The sequence below is a fragment of the Pithys albifrons genome, chromosome 4 (genome assembly GCF_047495875.1).
Source record: "Pithys albifrons albifrons isolate INPA30051 chromosome 4, PitAlb_v1, whole genome shotgun sequence".
NCBI classification, from domain to species: Eukaryota; Metazoa; Chordata; class Aves; order Passeriformes; family Thamnophilidae; genus Pithys; species Pithys albifrons.
Window position 1 is genome coordinate 28525658 of NC_092461.1, and position 22555 is coordinate 28548212.

General features: G+C 47.1%; 1 non-coding gene across 1 annotated transcript; it reads left to right on the top strand.

The window, feature by feature from the left end:
• Positions 1-19003: 19003 nt before the first annotated feature.
• TRNAF-GAA (transfer RNA phenylalanine (anticodon GAA)) lies at positions 19004-19076 on the top strand. The gene has a single exon. It is a non-coding gene; the product is annotated as a tRNA-Phe (tRNA).
• The last annotated feature ends 3479 nt before the right edge of the window (positions 19077-22555 follow it).

Consider the following 22555-nt stretch of genomic DNA (forward strand, 5'->3'; position numbering starts at 1 on the left):
AAAATCTTAGAGACTTAGGGATATTTCCCCTCAGCTCCTGAAAAACAGAAGAAAACACAAGCAAATAATCAGCTCAAATTAGTGTTCCTTCCTCTGCCAGGAACTGCTACTTAACACATACACCTGTTTTGGTGGGCTCAGTATTAAGTTTCCCTGATAATTGTTCCATAATAGGTCATATAATTTTAATAAGAATTCCTCATTATTTTGGAATTGTGGGCTGTCACATTGTGGAACTGCTGCTGAGAAATTCCAGGCTGCAGCTCAAAAAGAACCGGAGTCTCAAACTACTGGCCCAGCTCTTCCTGCTCTTCCTGCTCTTCCTGGATTCTTCCCAAATCACTGTAAATCAACTATTGACAGTGGACACAGGGGGTAAAGGCACTGCTTTCCTAAATAATTCAGGAAGTCACCCAGCTCTTAATAATGATGTTGATTAGCACAGGACCAATGACTAGGACTAATTTTCTGGATATTCAGCACTTTTGGAAGTAAGAAAGAAGAAATATAGGACTGAATTCTTGACCTTGTTTCATTTCCTCCCTCTCTTCCTGAAAGAGTTCTCTGTTCCAAACTGCTTACAGTGGACTGAGTGCTTGTAAACAAATGTTGGGAATTGTGTGAGTTGGTGAAAGATCCCACAGGATCCCCATCCACCCCTCAAGGCTGCTGTGCCTGGGAAGGACCAGTGAACTGGAGGTGTTGAAGGATGGCTTTAATCTGGATAGGTTTTACAGGATCTAAAGTTTTCCTCAGGTTATTCGAAGTGATAATTCAGCAAGATTTCATTGGGACTCCTGTCTAAGAAGCAGAACAAGAGAAGAAGGACATTCCAGGGGAGGCTTTTTGACACGGATAACAGCACAACATCAACACCACTTTGCTGTAAATGATTCTGTGGCCACCGTGAGGCTAAAGAAAAAATTCCAGTGGTGTATTGAAAAGCTCTGGGTTAAGACGACACTAGTTTGGGCAATTCACTTATGCTGAAGGCAGAAAAGAGTGAAATCTTGAATACAGACTGGAAAGAACTCCACAAGGATTCATCTCAACACTCAAAGAGGTGCTTTTGAGACACTTCTACCCGAGCAACAGAAGTGTCACAAACTTCTTCATAATTTTGTGAAGTGGCACAGGGTGAACCTAAACCATGCCATGGATATGTGGCTGAAAGGTGGTGCCAACAACCTCCCTTCTCAGATTTTATTTCCTAGGACACCAGGGGATAAATTCCCTTTGCTTTTGCCTTTGCTGTTATAGCCAAGTACCAACTATGGACAAAATAACCGGGATAAAGAGGCTGTTTCTCCTCTGGATGTCTCCAAAATGCCTCATTTTGTTACAGAATGGTTAATAATTTTAATTCTCATGACTTGACTGTCTGTATGACAATTGTCTAACGTAGGAGTGCACCTGTGAGTGTGCACAGGGAGACAATCTGGAGGGCTCATGTTGTTATATGGAGAGTGAAAGAAAATGGCCTGAAATTAAAAACTTGCTCCCTTGAATCATTTTCTAAAAGACCACTTATGCTATTAAGTCTTCATCCAATCAATACATCACTTGACTTCAATTTAAATGACTTTTTTTTCTCCTATGTTCTTAAGTCTAATTAAAAGGAATTAGTCATGAGAGTGACAAATTTTAAGCCAACTACAGAATGACTTTACGTGGCATTTATTAGATATCAAACATTAGAAGAGTTTTAACCAAACTGGCAAACTCAGCAAAAGTATTGCCTTGGCATCAAAATTCTTTCTTCAAATTAAGTCATTTGTTATTAGAGGTATTTTTTTTTCCCCTCAAATGACTTCTTTCTCTGTACTTTCTTTTTATTAGGACTGGAGGATACAGCAATTGCATAATAGTGAGTAATAAAATCTGTCATCCTCGTGAGTAATGCTTTGTAATTAGATGAAATACAAGTAAAGCCAGTACAATGGTGTGTGGTGTGCAGGGCTGGGGGTGTATTGCTGTGCTCAAAGGTTTTTATGTTAATAGTGGGGCTGAACTTTCAATGCTGGAAGGTTCTACCTGAATTAGCATCAAAAGGTGCCGTGGTTTATCTGTACTTTCAGTTCCGAGCTCTGCCACGGCGACATCAAATCATAGAATCATAGAATGGATTGGGTTGGAAAAGACCTCCGAGATCATCAAGTCCAACCCTTGGGCCAACTCCAGTCCCTTTACCAGATCATGGCACTCAGTGCCATGGCCAAGTTCACCTTAAAAACCTTCAGGAATGAGGAATCCACCCCCTCTCTGGGCAGCCCATTCCAATCCCTGAGCACTCTCTCTGCAAAGAATTTCTTCCTGATCTCCAGCTTCAATTTCCCCTGGCAGAGCTTGAGCCCATCGTGCCCCCTTGTCCTATTGCTGAGTGCCTGGGAGAAGAGACCAACCCCCACCTGGACAGAACTTCTCTTCAAGCAGTTCCAGACAGTGCTGAGGTCACCTCTGAGCCTCCTCTTCTCCAGGCTGAACACCCCCAGCTCCCTCAGCCTCTCCCCACAGCACTTGTGCTCCAGTCCCTTCTCCAGCCTCGTTGCTCTTCTCTGGCCCCGCTCCAGCCCCTCAAGATCTTTCCTCAACTGAGGGGCCCAGAACTGAACACAACACTCAAGGTGTGGCCTCCCCAAGGCAGAGTCCAGGGGAAGGGTCACTGTCCTGGGCCTGCTGGCCACGCTAGTTTTCACACAGTTGGGATGAGCCTTAAACTTTCATCACTGCAAGGCACAAGCTTTGGGAAGAAAACACACAGCCTGCCTGTTATAGTTGGAGCAAGGCAGGCACTGCATGGCTGAGTTCCCCTCTCAAGTGCTCACCAACATCAGGTCATGCCCTGCAAGAGGCACCTCTGGGATTGATTATTTCCCTCTTCAGGACTGGCAGCTCCCCAGAATCCACCTTGCTGTTCCCATTTTGCCTCTTCCTTGTGAAAATGACAGACCTTTTGATGTGGAAGTTTTTATTTGATTTTTTTTCAGGTTCATAGAAAAGACCTCCAAGATTATTGAGTCCAACCTTCAACCCAATGCCACCATGTCCACTAATCCATGCAGTGAAGTGCCACATCTACTTGTTTTTTTGAGCACTTCCAGGGATGGTGACTCCACCACTGCCTTGGGCAGCCTGTTCCAAGGCTTGACTACTCTTTCAGAGAACAAATCATTACTAATATCCAACCTGAACCTTCCCTAGTGCAACTTGAGGCCATTTCACCTTGTTCTATTCCTTGTTACCTGGGAGAAGAGCCTGACCCCCACCACAACCTTCTCTCAGGGAGCTGTAGAGAGCAAGAAAGTCCCCTCTGAGCCTCCTTTTCTCCAGCCTGAGCCCCCCAGGTCCCTCAATCACTCCTGGTGCTCCAAACCCTTCCCCAGCTTCGTTGTCCTTCTCTGGACACTCTCCAGCCCTTCAATGTCTTTCTTGTAGCAAGGAACCCAATCTGACCCCAGGATTTGAGGTGTGGCTTCACCAGGATTCCATAAACTTTGCTCAAGTCCAGAACAGTGTTTCAGGGGACTGACTAGCAGAGTGTCCCCAAATAAGGATCACTTTCTGTCACCTGATGTTGGTCCTTTCCTGGGCTTTACCAGCTGTGCCTCTCTGGGTCCTGAGCAGATGGCCCTGACAGGGCTGTTGCAGAGCTGGGGATTTTGGAAGATGGATCTTTCCCAGGCTTGGGCAGTGAGATGAAGGATCTGCCCCAGAACTGGGTGTGCTGGGAGCCACCTGCAGCTGCTCAGAGCAATTATCACTCTCATTAACCAGCATTTAATGGGCTTGCTAATTGCCAGCTAGTGATTAAATGCACAAGATCGTCAGATTTGCTGGGGAACTTCTGGCAACTGGGAAATTCGAGTTTTATGGAAATATGGATGATTTTTGCTTTCTTCCTTATTTAAGGCATATCTTTCAAAAGGACCAATGAATCTTAAATCCTGATTTTTAGCTTAGACTCCCATCTGTTTCTGTCCTAGAGATTCCAGAGAGTGATGAGTCCACTGCCTCCATTTTTAAATTACACTGAAATACAATTTCTGCCACTTTTTGGAAATATTTCTTTCAAGGCTAAATTCAGCTAAATTCGATTTTCAGTTATTTGATTCAGGAACACCTTTCTCTTGCACAACTCAAAGGTGCCAGGTCCTGGCCTTTGGCCACAACAACCCCCTGCAGCGCTCCAGGCTGGGCACAGAGTGGCTGGAGAGCAGCCAGGCAGGAAGGGACCTGGGGGGACTGAGTGGCAGAAAGCTCAACAGGAGCCAAGAGTGTGCCCAGGTGGCCAAGAAGGCCAATGGGATCCTGGCCTGGATCCAAACTAGCGTGGCCAGCAGGCCCAGGGCAGTGACCCTTCCCCTGGACTCTGCCTTGGGGAGGCCACACCTTGAGTGTTGTGTTCAGTTCTGGGCCCCTCAGGTCAGAAAGGATATTGAGGAGCTGGAGCGGGGCCAGAGAAGAGCAACGAGGCTGGAGAAGGGACTGGAGCACAAGTGCTGTGGGGAGAGGCTGAGGGAGCTGGGGATGTTTAGCCTGGAGAAGAGGAGGCTCAGAGGTGACCTCAGCACTGTCTGGAACTGCCTGAAGGGAAGTTGTGGCCAGGTGGGGGTTGGTCTCTTCTCCCAGGCACTCAGCAATAGGACAAGGGGGCACGATGGGCTCAAGCTCTGCCAGGGGAAATTGAAGCTGGAGATCAGAGAGAAATTCTTTGCAGAGAGAGTGCTCAGGCATTGGAATGGACTGCCCAGAGAGGGGGTGGATTCCCCATCCCTGGAGGTTTTTCAGCTGAGCTTGGCCGTGGCGCTGAGTGCCATGATCTGGTAAAGGGACTGGAATTGGAGCAAGGGTTGGACTTGATGATCTCGGACGTCTTTTCCAACCCAATCCATTCTATGATTCTATTCTATGATTCTATATAAAGTCACCCCTCCTTGGTATCACAGATATTCTGTTAAACTCTGAAAAACTACACAGAAAATCTGCTTCTTATCCATTTAAATGAACTGATGTGATTTTGCACCCTAAAATTCATATATAATCATAGAATCACAGAATGGTTTGGGTTGCAAGGGATCTGAAAGATCATCCAGTTCTATCCCCCTGCCCAGGTTGCTCCCAGCCCTGTCCAACCTGGCCTTGGACACTTCCAGGGATGGGGCAGCCACAGCTTCTCTGCCCAACCTGTGCCACGATCCCCCCACCCTCAAAGGGAATAATTTCTTCCCAATATCCCATCTAAACACACCCTCAGTTTAAAGCCATTCCCCCTTGTGATCAAAGTATTGAACAATATTTGCTCAGAATCTGCTTGAAGGGTGATAACAATGAAGACACAAAACCACTGCAGATCCTTCCCTTCCTCTTTCAGAACAGCATTTGATGGACTGAGACAGGTTTTGATTGATGCAGGATGTATCTTTCTGTTCCTTTATATGGCAGCAGCTTCACTCCGGAAGACACGTGGTCATGATCCAGTGAAAGCCAAGTAGGTTTTATCATCATGATTGTCTTTATCAACCAGACATGAAATCTCCTGGAATAGATAACAGGTTTCTTTGACAAGACCTGCTTTCCAGGGAACAAAGTCATCTGGTGTTCTAGAGATATTTTTAACTTGGAATTTTCTATTTTGATGAACTTCTGAGTTAACAGTGACTTTCCTTGTTGAGGATCCAACATTTCCCTCTTAGAATCATAGACCCTGAGCTTGAAGGAACCCACAAGGACTTGATAAAGTGTCCACAAGCCCTCATGTCCCTTGGAAAATCTCCAGTTTTCCAAGATGTGATGAAATTAATTAAGTAATAAAGCAGTCTCCAAACCTCTGTAAATTTTTCTAAGAAGTTGAAGCATCAACTTCCACACTGACAAACTTCTCAAATATTTCATGGCAGCACCTGTGACCTCAGTTGGTAAAATCTGAAACTGAGGAACCTGGTCTAGTGGAAGGTGGGGGTTGGAATGGATGATCTTTAAGGTCCCTTCTACCCCAAACAATTCTGTGATTTCATAAATATTTATAGGTCAGCTTAAGTCTATTGGATATTTACTCCATGATGGGACACACTCCTATGGGTGCAGTGGGAATATTCATAGAATCATAGAATTGATTGGGTTGGAAAAGACCTCCGAGATCATCGAGTCCAACCCTTGGGCCAACTCCAGTCCCTTTACCAGATCATGGCACTCAGTGCCACGGCCAAGCTCAGCTGAAAAATCTCCAGGGATGGGGAATCCACCCCCTCTCTGGGCAGCCCATTCCAATGCCTGAGCACTCTCTCTGCAAAGAATTTCTTTCTGATCTCCAACTTCAATTTCCCCTGGCAGAGCTTGAGCCCATCGTGCCCCCTTGTCCTATTGCTGAGTGCCTGGGAGAAGAGACCAACCCCCACTTGGCCAGAACTTCCCTTCAGGCAGTTCCAGACAGTGCTGAGGTCACCTCTGAGCCTCCTCTTCTCCAGGCTAAACACCCCCAGCTCCCTCAGCCTCTCCCCACAGCACTTGTGCTCCACTCCCTTCTCCAGCCTCATTGCTCTTCTCTGGACTTGCTTCAACTCCTCAAGATCTTTTCTGAACTGACGGGTCCAGAACTGAACACAACACTCAAGGTGTGGCCTCCCCAAGGCAGAGTCCAGGGGAAGGGTCACTGCCCTGGGCCTGCTGGCCACGCTAGTTTGGATCCAGGCCAGGATCCCATTGGCCTTCTTGGCCACCTGGGCACACTGGTGGCTCCTGTTGAGCTTCCTGTCCCTCAGTCCCCCCAGGTCCCTTCCTGCCTGGCTGCTCTCCAGCCACTCTGTGCCCAGCCTGGAGCACTGCAGGGGGTTGGGGTGGCCAAAGGGCAGGACCTGCACTTGGCCTTGTTGAACTTCATCCCACTGGAATCAGCCCATCTCTCCAGTCTATCCAGATCCCTCTGCAGAGCCCTCCTGCCTTCCACCAGGTCGACACTCCCTCCCAACTTGGTGTCATCAGCAAATTTGCTGATGATGGACTCAATCCCCTCATCTAAATCATCAATAAAGATGTTAAACAGGACTGGACCCAACACAGACCCCTGGGGACACCACTGGTGACCGGCCCCCAGCTGGATGCAGCTCCGTTCACCAGCACTCTCTGGGCCCGACCCTCCAGCCAGCTCCTAATCCAGCAGAGGGTACACCTGTCCTAGCCATGGGCTACCAGCTTTTCCAGGAGTATATTATGGGAGACAGGGTCAAAGGCCTTGCTGAGGTTCAGATAGACACATCCACATTGCAACACTCACTGTGTGTATTTTGCCTGGGGGCACAAGTGATGGGAGAATTTTGCTGCATCCAGGTGTTCCAGCCTCTCTTCTTCTACATAAAGGAATTTACAGCTACATTTTGCCAGGCCAAATGTGTGTTTAGGTACCGTTGTGCCTCCAACAGGGGCTCACAATCACACCTAATCAAAGGGAAGAGATAAAAACACCCTGTTATTTCCCTCATAGGTTCTCTGCAGATGGGTGGCTGAGGAAATGCTGCAGCCAGAAGATTTGAAAGCTCTCTGAAAAATCAGAAGGTGGTTATTTTCTGCTCCCATGAGCCTGTGATCCAGAAGGCAGAGCGATGGTTAAACCACTGTGCAACTTCCACCCCTGTTTCTTTTCCATGTGCAGAGAGAGAGAGAGCTGCAATTTTCCTGTTGGAACATCAGAGCTGTGAATTCCTTAATCTGTTTGCCCTTTCTGCAGCAGAAACCTCCATTTGGTAAATAACCTGGGGATGGGAGCAATCAATGTCATGAGGCAAAGCAAAGTCATTATGAACCTGTTGAAATGTATGAAGGATCTGAAAATGGGAGATGGAGAGGAAAAGAAAAAAGAACATCCCAGGGGCATTTTTCATTGCTCAGCAGCATCAGGTTGAGTAAGTTACAAATAAACTGTCATCTTAAAAAGTATCAGACACTGACATAAGAGGAAAGTTAAAACAACAGCTCCTCCAATATTATCAGCAGCAGCTTTTGGTGCTTTGCTGCAATCATGAAAATTGAGTTTTGTGTTGTGCTTTGGCACTGGCTTTGCTGCCAGACAGCGAATGGTTTGTTTTTTCTTTGTGTTCTTTTAGTCCTTGATGGTCTCTGTTCTGCCTATAGTGGGATATATTGGCTTGAAGATATTTCCAGAACATTGTTGGTAGATTTGTGACTTAGGAAGGTCAACTTAACAAGGCACTTGTGGTGACCAACCCCACCATTTGTATACAGGTAAATATGGATTTATCCAGGTTCTGAAGAGAGGGAGATGAAGCACAGGTTGCAGGAGTGTTGCTCCATCCCTGGAAGTGTCCAAGGCTGGGTTGGACAGGGCTTGGAGCAACCTGGTCTAGTGAAAGTTGTCCCTGCCCATGGCAGGGGGTGGAACTGGATGATCTTTAACGTCCCTCCCAAACTAAATAATTCTGTGATTCTTTTATTCCAATATTCTATTACGAACCCTTTTTTAACATTTTTCACCATATGCCCATTACTGGCAACTTCCATGTGATTTTCTTCTCCAATGACACCATTTCCTTCTCTGGTCACAAATTTCCAGTCTTCAGCAGAAGTTTCTCTTAAGTTTGCAGGCAAATGCTGGCAGAGACATAAACCAGATTTAATGTAAAACTTTTAAATGCAGTTGTTTCTCAGCTCCCACCAGGATTTGGCCAAGGGCTGAACTTCATCTTGGCTTGCCCAGGAACACATTGCTCAATGTGCTCCAACAAATTAAACTCTAACACCTAACACTGTGTAGAAGAGCCCTTGCTCAAGTTTAGCAGCACATTTAGGAACCTGAAGGTAGATGTAGAGGGGCTGTGGCATTCGTGGTCTCAAGGTTCCCTTCATTCAATGCAGAAATACTGAACCCTGGAGTGGGAACAGTGGAAGAGATGGACTTATTTCCAGACCTGTAACATGTGACCAGCAGGTTGAGGGAGGTGATTCTCCCACTCTGCTCTCATGGACCTCACTTGGAACACCATGTCCAGTTCTAGGGCATCCAGAAGAATGTGGAGCTGTTGGAGGGAGTCCAGAGTGGGTGTTATGGGTTCCCCTAGGTGGGCCTAGATTTGGGCTCTGAAGTCTGGACTAGGCTGAAGCTGTCAGCTGACTTGAGCTGGGTTGAGCTAACAGCTGACCTCTTCTAGCCAGTACTTTTGTATTCCATACCACATTATGACATCATCTCCAGGGAAGTAGGAACCAGTGTGGGAGTGGTTAAGGCAGTCGCTTCTCAGCCCTCCTCTTGGGAGGACGCACGATGCTGTCCCAGGGGGGATGGAGAGGACCAGGCCCACCACTGGCTCACAGGGTAGCTCAGGAAAGTAAACTGTGTTGTTCTGGGTCTCTCCTTTCTGCTTGAGTTTGTCTCCCTGAGGAATAAGTATTTTCTTAAGTAATGTGTAGTTAGGACAGTAGAATTTGTGTGTTCGTTAAGAAGTTGAGGTGGGGAACTTGTTGTTGCAGACTTGTGTGTGTGTATATTTGTACTCTCTTCTAATTGTCTCTTTCTTTCTGTGAAAAATATATGTAGATTTAGTATAAATGCAGTTTGAAGTGTTTTTTTTCTTTCCCCTCTCTTTTCCTCCCTTTCCCTGGTGTTAGGAGGGAGGCCTTTCTCTCTGTGCTTGGGGGGGGTTGGCAGTTGCTTATCTCAAACCAAGACAGTGGGCCAAGGAGATGCTCCAGGGCTGAAGCCCCTCTGCTCTGGAGACAGGCTGGGAGAGCTGGGGAGGTCACCTTGAGAAGAGAAGCTCCAGGGAGACCTCAGAGCCCCTTTCAGGGCCCAAAATTGTCTCCAGGAGAGCTGGAGAGGGACTTTGGGCAAGGGATGGAGTGACAGGACAAAGAAGAAATGGCTTCAAACTACAGAGGGGAGATTTAGATTGGATATTGGGAATAAATTCTTGGCTGTGAGAGTGGTGAGGCCCTGGCACAGGTTGCCCAGAGAAGCTGTGGCTGCCCCATCCCTGGAAGTGTCCAAGGTCAAGTTGGACAGGGCTTGGAGCAACCTGGGATAGTGGAAGGTGTTCCTGCCCTTGGCAGGGGGTTGGAACAAGATTATCTTTGAAGGTCCCTTTCAACCCAAACCATTCTGTGATTCTATGACTGTGCCAGGTACCACAAAAGGCACAAGTTTGTCCTACAGGAAGGAAGATTTGTGAAAAGTCCTCCTAATGCTGAGCTTCATGAAATGGTGGTATGGATTGCCCAGGAACTGCAGTTTCCTGCAGTGGAATTCTCTGAAATCAGGTTAGATGGATCTTTTCCAGGAACGAGGGAGTCCACGTAAACAAGCAAGAAGAGACAAACACCTTCATAATTCCAAGCTCTCAGCTTTAGGCTGCATTCAGATGAAAACTGCTCTGCAAAACAGAGTGGGATCTCACTTGTTATTTATTGAGACTGAACCAAGAGACTAAACCAGTATCAAATAAAACCTTCAGGATGAAGTTGAATGTTCCAAACACCACTGAAAACAAAAATTATTTTCCTCCCATTATTTTGTACTTCAGTATGGGCACAAATTTGGTTTTCTAATCTGTAGCATAGGGTACAAGTTACTCTTTTGGATATTAAAAATTAAGATGGAGAAAGAAAAACATTTTCCCCTCTCTCCCCAGGAAAATGCCTTCAGGTTCATAAGGACCAAACAACCCCACCAGGCAACCCTCAGGAATCTAAGTTCAATTTATGAAGTGGATGCCTTGTGGGATGATGGATAAGGTTAAAATCTAGAGGAGATTCAGAATTCTGAGGTAAAAAACAGCTGCAACTCCCTGGGTGGACTGAGGTCAACAGACTCCCCAGTAGAGGGAGAAACATCTGCTCAGAGGGACAGAATGGAGTGTGGAACAAAGTGGAGACCACGTGGCCTCCCTCCATTCAAATCCCAGCAGAGAGGGAACGTTCTGGTACTGAGACCACACAATATTTGTTTGCCAAGGGAGAGTCAAGATGTTCTGCTGCTGAGACAACAACCCTGTCAATCCCACTCCTCAGGGGCCAAGTGATGACCAACCCCCTCTCATGAGGTGTGGTGAGATGACTTCACACCAGTCAGAAATGAAAGGTATTTATGACTGGAGTCACTCAAGCTCCACCCAAACATAAAGGAATGGTATGAAAGTAAATTGGGAATGGGGGGAAGTTGGAGAAGACTCCACTGAAATTTCAGTCAACAGGCTGAACCCACCTTCTCCCCCTGAAGGGATGCCTTGGGTTAGAATTATACTCTACAGTTGTTAGATGCTGCTTTTGGGACTAGAGCTTGTGTTTGTGCTCACCCCAGAGCACATTAGGAGGTTGAATTGTATCTCAGAGCTTGTGCTTGCTAAAAATGCATCACTAGATTGCTTTAAAACTGATTTTTGTAGATAGGAACTATCACCAACAACCTTCTAACCTTATTCACGTGTCACAACTGGTATTAATAAGGAGAGCTATTCCATGAACTGTTAAAGTCAGTCCTTGCAGTCACCAGCAGTGAGAAACACCTTGGCAGGACCCACTGAGGGGTCTTCACTCTGTTGAGTCCCCCCTATAAAAGGGTGGTTGAAGTTTCCTCCAACCTCGTGAATCGGTTGGTGAAGGGTCTTGTTATGAGACACCAACAGGCTGTGGGACACCAGGACTTTCCTGGGGCAGGCAAAAGTTTAAACTGCCCCCTTTCACATGACATACCAATTCTTAGCTGTTTTCACATACATTTTAAAATGCAAACCCCCCTTTTCTCCTCTCCTCAGACATCACCTACTTTGCCTGTGAAGTGTGGGTGTGTTTTCTCCCTCGTGTGGTGCATGTACAGCTCTGCTTCGAGCTGTGTGTGCACCTCTGTAAATCTCCTTTGAGAAGGCAGAAATCCCAGTTTCTTAAGCACCTCCAAGTCCCCTCCATAAATCTCTGACAGGAATTTTCTCTCCTCACAGCACAGCTTTGGGAATTCTGCACACCTTGAGGAACTTGCTGGAAAACTGGGGCAACCCGACGTTGGTTTAAAATGTCGCCTTCATCCCTTATTGACTTGCTGTCATATTTTCTGCAGCTTTCCCATCATCCTGACTGACCAGACAATTTATTAAGGACTGTGTGGGGAATACTGAGAGGAGCTGCCACCCACTCTGAATGTTGATGCTGGAGGGATCAAAATGTTTCTGGGAGTGGGAAACTTTCTTCAGAGTGAGGATAAGAACGCCATGAACTCCATTTAGATCCTGTGCCTTAATTTCTGATAAACACATCTTCCAGCAGAGAGATTAAACTCTTGAATATGAGATATGTGTGGGAAAGTGATTGATTATTTTACTTATGGTTTGCAGCTTTTATGGGGTGGGGGGGGGAAAGCCCAGCAGCATATTTTGCACAGAGTCTGATCAAACATTGTTTGTCTCTGCTAAACTGGAAAGCAGACAATGCTCTCACTCAAAGGGGATGTTCCACTTCAGTGCCCAGTCTTTGATTTCTGCTCAAAAACCCTTCTGATGGAATAAATATCATTTCCAATCAGAAAATCAAAATATTTTTAACATGAGATGCTTTGTCTCCTACACATTTTCTGCCTCCTGCTGTTTTTTGTTTGTCTGTCTGAGACCAAATAACTTGCGAAATTCACACAAAGTCTGGAATAATTTTGAATTTATCAAACAGGCATTTTTCATCTGTTTTTAACCCAAGAATTTAAGTTTAGTGAAAACTTCTAGTGAGAAAGTTTTAAACTAAGTGCCCTTCAGTGCTGTGACCTCCACATCAGTTTGTCTGGTGCATAATATTGGGGCTTTAAGGGCTATCACATTATCAATTAAAAATCCCATATCACTCTGTTAATTACCATTTAACTACGCCTTAGTTAAATTTCTTACCATGTTAAATTGGACTGAGAGATGGAAATCTTCCATCTAAGCTCTGCTCTTAGTAAGTTCCAGAAGGTCTCTGGTGTCTACATGAAAACAAGTTAAAAGTGGCATCAGCTCTGCGTGAAATGAGTTAATGCCTATGAAGGGTCATTTGGAGTCACTTCTAAATGGAAATTATCTCCTGTTACAGCTTTAATGAAGATCCTGCCATCTGAATTAGTCTGATTGAATCAAACAGAACAGACTCAAAACCACTGCCCCTTTTCCAAACCATCCCTACAAGGAGAAAGTTGAAGAGACAACCTTCAAGTTGGCTCATTGAAACCCTTGGAGCTCTTCGTCTTTAAACTCCAGGAGGAATATGCCCCTTGGAGAAATAATAGCTGTTGTTCTTTCTTGGGAGGTTTGTAGTGTGTGTTCTGGACAGAGAGGAATTCTCCACCAACAGAATCATGATTTTGGTGCCCTGGGATGTGTCAGGGCTTTTCCAGGCAAGGTTATAGCACCAGGTTTTGTTCTATAACAGGGAAAGGAGAGAGTTACTTGTCATGGAATCAGTGAATGGTTTGGGTTGGAAGGGACCTGAAATATCATCCAGTTCCACCCCTTGCAATGGGCAGGGTCACCTTACTCTATCCCAGGTTGCTCCAAGCCCTCTCCAACCTGGCCTTGGACACTTCCAGGGATGAGGCAGCCACAGCTTCTCTGGGTAATCCATTCCAGTCCTTCACCACCCTCTAAATGAAGAACTTCTTCCTCACATTTCATCTAAACCTCTCCTCTTTTAGTTTGCTGGCACCTGCCTGTCTCGAGCTGGACACTGTGAGCAACTGTAAGTGAAGGTGGTGGTGAAGTTGGGTCCAGACCAGCAAGTCCAAGGGCAGATTATTGAAAACTCTCTTAAACAGGGAGGAATTAGTTTTTTAGGTGAAACCCTTCACGTACAAAGTGCTTCTCCTGTGCTGGTCACCTGGAGTGTCTCTTCAATCAGCAGAGTGTTGGCCCCATGGGACAACCAGCACTTTCCAAGCTCACAGCATTTGCCTGTTTTAGTTTTTAGTCATTTCCCATCAAAGCAGCAGTTCAAATGCTTAAAGCACTTTTGTTGTCCAAAATGGAGGCTTTTTAGGTTTTTAGTTATTTCCAGAAACACTTGGACTTGGACACTCAAATCACTGCCTGGAATTTCTCTATCTTGGATAGGCCAAGACTTGCCACATTTCCTTGTGCCTGAAGATTCCCACCAACAAAATACATGGGTGGCCCTTAGGATGGGACACAGAGCTTATTATGCCCTCAGGGTGGAAAAAGAACTTGGAGAGGGCAGGACTGGGATGAGTCAGGCAGATGGAAAAGATGAAGAAAGACAAAAAGTGTGGCTTGAGGAGCAATCAAATAAGATATGCCTCCTTTCCTATTTTTAATTTTTATTAGGAGTATTATGACCTATAAAGCCTGAAAGTTTCTCGTTCAGTAATGAACTCTTATTGTAAAGGAGTTTATTATTTATTATTGTCTTATTTTATAGCTGTGAGTGCAACAGTTCTGTATCTGGGCTCAACTGACTGTGGCAGGTAAGAGAAACAAAGACACAGATGGTCAGATATCCTTGGGTTTACAGCCAGGCTCTCAAAACCATCACCAGGATGGGACACTGCACACTTTGCCCTCTGGTCAAGAGTTTTAAGCACTTTGGACTTGGCAGGGGTTTGTGATGTCCAGCTGGAACTGTTCAGGCCAGGCAGGGTTTAACCCACCCCAGTCCTGCCCTGGTTTACATCCAGCCTAACAGCAGAACAGTCTGGCTTTGTGAAAGAAATGAGGAGTGGGGGCACATTTGTGTCCTTGGGGAGGTCCACAACTTACTTGCCTTTTTAGCAATGTAATCCCTGGGATTAGTAACTTACAGATATTTGGGTTGGAATCCACCTCATCTCACCTGAGAGAACTCCCTCTGAGCTGGTCCCAGTCAGTCCCCTTTATCACAGAATCATAGAGTGGTTTGGGTTGAAAGGGACCTTTAATGTTCATCTAGTCCTGCAGTGGTCAGGGATCTCTTCAATTAGATCAGGTTGCTCAGAGTCCAACCTGGACTTGAATGTTTCCAGGGATGGGGCATCTACCACCTCTCTGAGCAACCTATTCCAGTGTTCCACCCCTCCAAACAGTAAAAAATTTATTCCTTATATCTAGTCTAAATCTCCCCTCTTTTAGCTTAAACCCTTTACCTCTTGTCCTATCACTACTCACCCCACTGAAAACTCTGTTTCCATCTTTCTTAAAATCCCTCTTGAAGTATTGAAAGGCTCCAATAAGGTCTCTCCAGAGCCTGCTCTTCTCCAGCTTAAATAATCCCAACTCTTTCCTCGTAGGAGAGAAGTTGCACCCCTCTGAAGGATTCAATAGTGAGAAATTTTTAGGATGTGATTCCTCTGACTGACTTTCTCCACCTGCTGCAGGTGGAGATAAACTGTGCCCTCAGCCTTGTGGCATTAGCTGTGCAGGAGCCGAGAGTGACTCGGATGGAGAAACCCACCTTGGGCCAGAGCAGAGCTGAGATTGCTCTGCCTGCAGTTATCCCAGAAATGGGGAGGTGGGATGGGATGGACCAGAATGAGTTGAGAGTGATGAACCTGACTTGAGCTGGTCAAGGATATGGTCATCCTATGGCAGATGTGGAATCATAGAGTCGATTGGGTTGGGAAAAGACCTCTGAGATCATCAAGTCCAGCCCTTGGTCCAACTCCAGTCCCTTTACCAGATCATGGCACTCAGTGCCATGGACAAGCTCACCTTAAAAACCTCCAGGGATGGGGAATCCACCCCCTCTCTGGGCAGCCCATTCCAATGCCTGAGCACTCTCTCTGCAAAGAATTTTTTTCTCATCTCCAGCTTCAATTTCCCCTGGCAGAGCTTGAGCCCATCGTGCCCCCTTGTCCTATTGCTGAGTGCCTGGGAGAAGAGACCAACCCCCACCTGGCCAGAACTTCCCTTCAGGCAGTTCCAGACAGTGCTGAGGTCACCTCTGAGCCTCCTCTTCTCCAGGCTAAACACCCCCAGCTCCCTCAGCCTCTCCCCACAGCACTTGTGCTCCAGTCCCTTCTCCAGCCTCGTTGCTCTTCTCTGGCCCCGCTCCAGCCCCTCAATCTCTTTCCTCAACTGAGGGGCCCAGAACTGAACACAACACTCAAGGTGTGGCCTCCCCAAGGCAGAGTCCAGGGGAAGGGTCACTGCCCTGGGCCTGCTGGCCACGCTAGTTTGGATCCAGGCCAGGATCCCATTGGCCTTCTTGGCCACCTGGGCACACTCTTGGCTCCTGTTGAGCTTCCTGTCCCTCAGTCCCCCCAGGTCCTTTCCTGCCTGGCTGCTCTCCAGCCACTCTGTGCCCAGCCTGGAGCGCTGCAGGGGGTTGGGGTGGCCAAAGGGCAGGACCTGCCCTTGGCCTTGTTGAACTACATCCCATTGGATGTGGTCATTCTATGGCAGATGTGGTCATCCTATGGCTGGTTTCTGCTTGAGGAGATCTGAAATGTCCTGAAGAGCTCTGTCTCAGGGCCATCTGAGCACTCCCAGCCCCAGTAACACACTTACCAGCACATCTGCAGACCTGGGCATCTTCTGCAAGTGCTCTACTTCACCTTTGGGAATAATCAAAATCCACCCTCTGAGTTGCTCTGGCATTAGGGACTTTTGGAATGCACCAGTGAAAGCATTTACCTATGGAAAAGGTGTGTCCCATCACGAGTCAGGGTGTTGGCATTCTGGGAATCACAGAATCACAGAATCATCAAGTCTAACCTTTGAGTTATCATCACCTTGTCAACCAGACCAGAGCTCTGAGTGCCACATCCACTCACTCCTTGAACACCTCCAGGGGTGGTGACTCCTCCACGTTCTGACCCTGCAATTTTCTTGCCCCAGAATGAGCCCAAGAAGCTGTTCAGGTGAGAACTTCTCACCTTGCTCCAATTTCTCACCCAGCTCTGAGTTTTACAGGCTCATCTTTTATTTCTTGTCCTAAAACACTGGCTATAATTAGACAACCCCAGAGCCAACGGTGTCTGCCAGGCTTGCTGAGGATGCAGAAGGAAACACTTGTCACTCACCCACCGGGAAGGTTGGCCCTGGCAAAGCAAAGCTTTTTGTCATGGCCCACATTGCACAAACCCACCTCCCCCACGTGTGGGCTGTGTCTTCTCCTGGGGGAAGCCCAGCAGCTGCGTGTGGGTATTTATCCCAATTAGTTATCACGTTGTCTGTGTGATATCAGAGACAAGTTGGCATGTCCTGCATGGCAGAATCCTGCCAGTAAAAGAGACTCCCACTGCTCCTGGGAAAATATCAGCTCTTGGCAAGTCTGGCCACAGCTTTGGAGATATTTGTGCTATTCTGTGGAAAGAATAATTTTTATTTTAAAAATATGTATCTGCCTCTAAGGCTGTTTATCTACAGCTGTCTCTGCATACAATACTTGGCTGGCATTTCTCAAACTCAGCCATTTAAGTAACAGAAGGGTTGGGTTTTTTTAATCCCTGTGTGTCATCCCAGCCTGTATCCATCCATCTTAGCTCTGGGATGAAACCTTTTCTCACAGGCTGAGTGATCAGCAGGTTGGACTCCACGTCCCTGGAAGTGTTCAAGGCCAAGATGGATGGAGTTTGGAGCAACCTGGTCTAGTGGAAGGTGTTCCTGCCCATGGCAGGGGGGTTGGAATGAGGTGATATTGAAGGTTCCTTCCAATCCAAACCATTCCATGAGTCTGTGGTTGTTATTTTTGTGTTGCTGGAAGGCAAATGAAGAGGCAGAGTGGACTTGCACTGCCCACACCACGCAGAAGGAGTGGTGAACATTCCACAGAGACCACAGTGTTCTCCTTAGGTTTGGTGGGTCATACCCAGAGCTCCAGGAAACACCACCTTGGTGAGAATTTGGCCTGGGATTCCCAATGGAATTGTCCAGGCTTTGTGGGTTTCACTCTTAGGCTTCACCACCCAGGGGAGATGCCAACTGCTGTTGTCCACATGATTTATGGACAAGCCTCCCAGCTCTTGGTGTCTAATGGACACAACATCTCCCCACCACCACTCAATTTCTCTTGCATTAGGACAGTGGGGAAATGATGGGCTTTCTGCATCCTGGGGAGATGTTAGGAAAAAAAAAACAAACCAAAGCTGGCTAAACCCAACCAGGCTGTGGATTTGCAGGCAAAATTGTGCAATTAGTTGGGGTCTGTTTCTCAAGGCTGTGAGAACAGAGTGAAATGCAGCAGATGGGGGAAGACTCAGCAAACTCACAGTTTGCTTGTTTTCAAAACTTTTCAACAGCATAATTTTTCCTTTTTTATTTTTTTTTTATTTTCCCTTTTCCCTCTGGCTGTTGCTGGATGATCAGCAGTTACTGTTTGGAATAAATCTGAAAGATAATAAATACAGTCTTGCAGCAGTGTAAGTTTTAGAGGTGGAGTATCTTCCCTCAGGAGGAACTTTATTTGGATGATAACTGAAGTTTATCTTTCACTATGGGGCAAAAAGTCACTGAAGAAGGGTAGGTTTGGATGAGATATTAAGAAGAAATTCTTCCCTGGGAAGGTGGTGAGGGACTGGAATGGAATTCCCAGAGGAGCTGTGGCTGCCCCATCCCTGGAGGTGTCCAAGGCCAGGTTGGATGGGGCTTGGAGCAACCTGGGCTAGTGGAAGGTGTCCCTTCCCATTGCAGGGGGTTTGGAGCTGGATGAACTTGAAAGTCCCTTCCAACCCAAACCAATCTGTGGTTTAAACACCCAAAGACAGATGCTGAACAGACAGGTGGAGATGTTCCTTCCAACTTCTTGACTATGGCACAAGGGGAATGAACTTCAGCCACACTCCCGTGATCTCCTGTGGAGCATCTCCCTGTGCCTTTTTCAGAGATAGAGAAATGGCCTATAAGGGCCATCAGTCTGACCTGGGTGGACACATTATATTTTCCTGGGTGGACACATTATATTTTCCTGGGTGTTTGGTGCTTTTTAAGAAAGGCTCTTCTCTGTGGTCCCCAGTGACAGAACAGGAGTTAAGTGTCCACTGAGCCAGTCTGGACAGCAAAGGGCTGAAAGATCTTCATGTTTCAAGAGGGTTTGTGGCAATTCCAGCCACAGCAGGGCTGAAGTAGCTCAGCTGGGAGAGCGTTAGACTGAAGATCTAAAGGTCCCTGGTTCAATCCCGGGCTTCAGCAGGAGCTTCCTCCACTTTTGTGGGCTCTGCAGTCCAAGACAGACATGGACAAACAGGAGAGAGTTGAGCAGGGGATTAGAACAATATGATCTTTAAGGTCCCTTCCAAACAAACCATTCTGGGACTCTGTGATTGAATGAAAACACTTTAGTAACAAAAATGTAGGGCTTAGTGCTGAAATACTTTACAAATTCAGACTGAGGGTCAAACTTCTTTATTTCTCCCCCAATATCATCTATTTAAATAAAAAGAAGCCCTTTGCTGCATGACATTACATTTAGTCCTGTCTTCTTTTATGTGGAAAGCCTCAGTTCAAGGATTTTCCATTTTTTGGGGAAAGGGTGAGGCTCTGAATTCCTAAGAGGCACAAACCCCTCCTTTGCCACCAGCTCTAGGACGTTTCAGTGGATGCAGCTTCTCTGTCAGAGCCACAGGGATTAAATTACACATCAAATAATCCAGGGAGCCATCGTGAAGGACAAAGATTGTTCCCAGATTTAGTTACACTTGTTTGCATAATCACTCTCAGTGACAATGGTCTGCAACTATTCCCTGGAATCTCCCCCTCATGCTGCTCTTGGGTTGACCACTGATCCTGAAATAGTTTCTGGATAGGGAAAAGCTGTTGATGGGGCAGGACCACCCTCCTACAAACCTCAGAGGGCTCAGATTTTCAGCAGCCCCCAAAGGATTCGGTATCAGGGCATTCCCAGAACTCCATGGAGGCTTCTCCCCCATATCAGGATGTGTTGTCAGAGCATTTCCAGAGCTCCAGACTGATGGAGGTTTCTCCTCTATACTAGGATTTGGTATCCCAACATTCCCAGAGCTTCGAGGAGGCTTCTCCCCCATGTTAGGATTTGGCATCATGGTATTCCCAGACCTCCATGGAGGCTTCTCCTCCATGTTGGGATTTGGCATCATGGCATTCCCAGACCTCCATGGAGGCTTCTCCATGTTGGGATTTGGTAGCACAGAATTCCCAGAGCTCCATGGAGGCTTCTCCTCCATGTTGGGTTTTATTGTCAGGGCATTCCCAGAGCTCTGGACTGATGGAGGCTTCTTCCCCCTGTTAGGATTTGGCATCACAGCATTCCCAGAACTCCATGGAGGCTTCTCCCCCATGTTAGGATTTGGCATCACAGCATTCCCAGAGCTCCATGGAGGCTTCTCCCCCATGATTGGATTTGGTACTCTGGCATTCCCAGAGCTCCAAACTGATCAAGACTTCTCCCTCATATTAAGATTTGGTATCACAGCATTCCCAGAGCTCCATGGAGGTTTCTCCCCCCTGCTAGGATTTGGTATCCCAGCACTCTCAGAGCTCCAGGCTGATGAAGATTTCTCCCTCATATTAGGATTTGGCATCACAACATTCCCAGAACTCCATGGAGGCTTCTCCCCCATGTTAGGATTTGGCATCACAGCATTCCTAGAGCTCCATGGAGGCTTCTTCTCCATGTTAGGATTTGGTACTCTGGCATTCCCAGAGGTCCAGACTGATGAAGACTTCTCCCTCATATTAGGATTTGGCAACACAGAATTCCCAGAGCTCCATGGAGTTTTCTCCCCCCTGCTAGGATCTGGTATCAGGGCATTCCCAGAGCTCCATGGAGGCCTTTCCTCCATGTTGGGGTTTGTTGTCAGGGCATTTCCAGAGCTCCAGCCCAATGGAAGCTTCTCCTCTATGTTAGGATTGGGCATCACAGCATTCCCAGAGCTCCATGGAGGTTTCTCCCTTGTGCTAGGATTTGGTATCCCAGCACTCTCAGAGCTCCAGACTGATGAAAGCTTCTCCTCTATGTTAGGATTTGGTATCACAGAATTCCCAGACCTCCGTGGAGGCTGCTCCTCCATGTTAGGATTCGGTATCCCAGCACTCTCAGAGCTCCAGCCCGATGGAAGCTTCTCCCCCTCTAGCCCTGCTATGCCCTGCTGGGATAAAACACCCTTTAAATGTCAGATGAGCAGGAGCCTGCAGGTGGCTTTGCCTCCCTCCGCGGGGATATTTTGGGGCCCCCTGACTCACAGGCAGTGCCCGGGGGGCTGCACCACCCACCTGCTCGGCGGGGGCAGGCAGGTGGGCAAGGCGGAGCCCCTGCCCCACGGGGAGGGAGATGCTTTTAGCTCTGACTCATCCCCGCGCTGCCTTCGGAGGGAGAGGCAGGAGGGAGAAGCAGCAGCTTCGGGGAGTGGGAGTTGCTCTGCAATGTGCTGTTTACAGGCTTTGCTCAGGCTTTTCCCACCTGGGGGACGCTGGGTCTGAAAGTCAGAGCTCAGCGATTTATTGTCTTTTTTTCCCTTTCCTTATGAAGATTGAAAGTTTGATGTCTGGGGGTGGGGAGGGGGAAACTGGAAAGTGGAGAAGGGGAGAGAGGGCAGGAGAAACTTGCTTTGGACAGGGATGGGATATGCATGGGATACCCTTAAACACAAGTTACAGCAGCAGCTACAGTTTTCTGTGCACAAGGGTGTGAAATGCTACTTTTCTGTGCATGTTTTTGGTTTATTGTAACTGCAGACAGACCTGGATATTATCCTACATGAATTTCAGGAATGGTGTGGTAGCCACTGAGCTCTTATCTGCTGACTCCTGTGAAATAAATGGCAGTAGCAAAAGCAGAAGTCTCATCACATTTGGGAAAATATTGGAAAAAGAATTTAAATTGCCTGTTTAGAAACAGGTCAGAACAGCTGGAGTTTACTTTACATCCAGGACACCCTTATCCTTCCAGCCTTTCCAGAGGGTTTATTGGCACATGTCAACTTGAGAAATACAGGGGGAAGGGGAAGGACAAGACTTGTTTGCCTCCAGATCCTGTCTGGATGTTTGATCCCGGGCACCAAAGTCATTCCTGCCACACAGGACCCAGATAACATGCCATGAGTCCCTCTGGGTCGATTCTTCCACGCCTCAAACCTGTCAGTCTTCTCATCAAACTCAGTGTCACTCAGGTCCATTTCCCTCTGGATGCATCAGCCATGGAGAATCAATTGCATGGCTTGGGGCTGGCTAATTAGTGCCATTATCTTGTTTACTGCTCAGGGACGTCTCTGGCTTTAAAGCAATGCCCTTGTAACACCCCATGTTCAATTATTCCCATGTTTCAAATGTCAAAGTGATGTGGGGGAGATGGGTCCTCCAAGGATGTTTGCTCTGCTGGGTTTATGTTGTTTGCAGGGCTTGATCCTGTCCATGTTTTCTGGAAGTGTCACAGAATCATGGAGTGTTTTGGATTGGAAGAGACTTTGAAGATCATCCAGTTCCAACCTCCCTGCCATGGGCAGGAACACCTTCCACTAGACCAGGTTGTTCCCATACCTGCCAAACTTGCCCTTGGACACTTTCAGGGATGGGGCAGCCACAGCTTCTCTGGGCAACCTGTGCCAGGGCCTCACCACCCTCAGCCAAGAAATTCTTACTAATACCCAGTTTAAATCTACTCTCCTTCAGCTTAAAGACATCACCCCTTCTGCTAT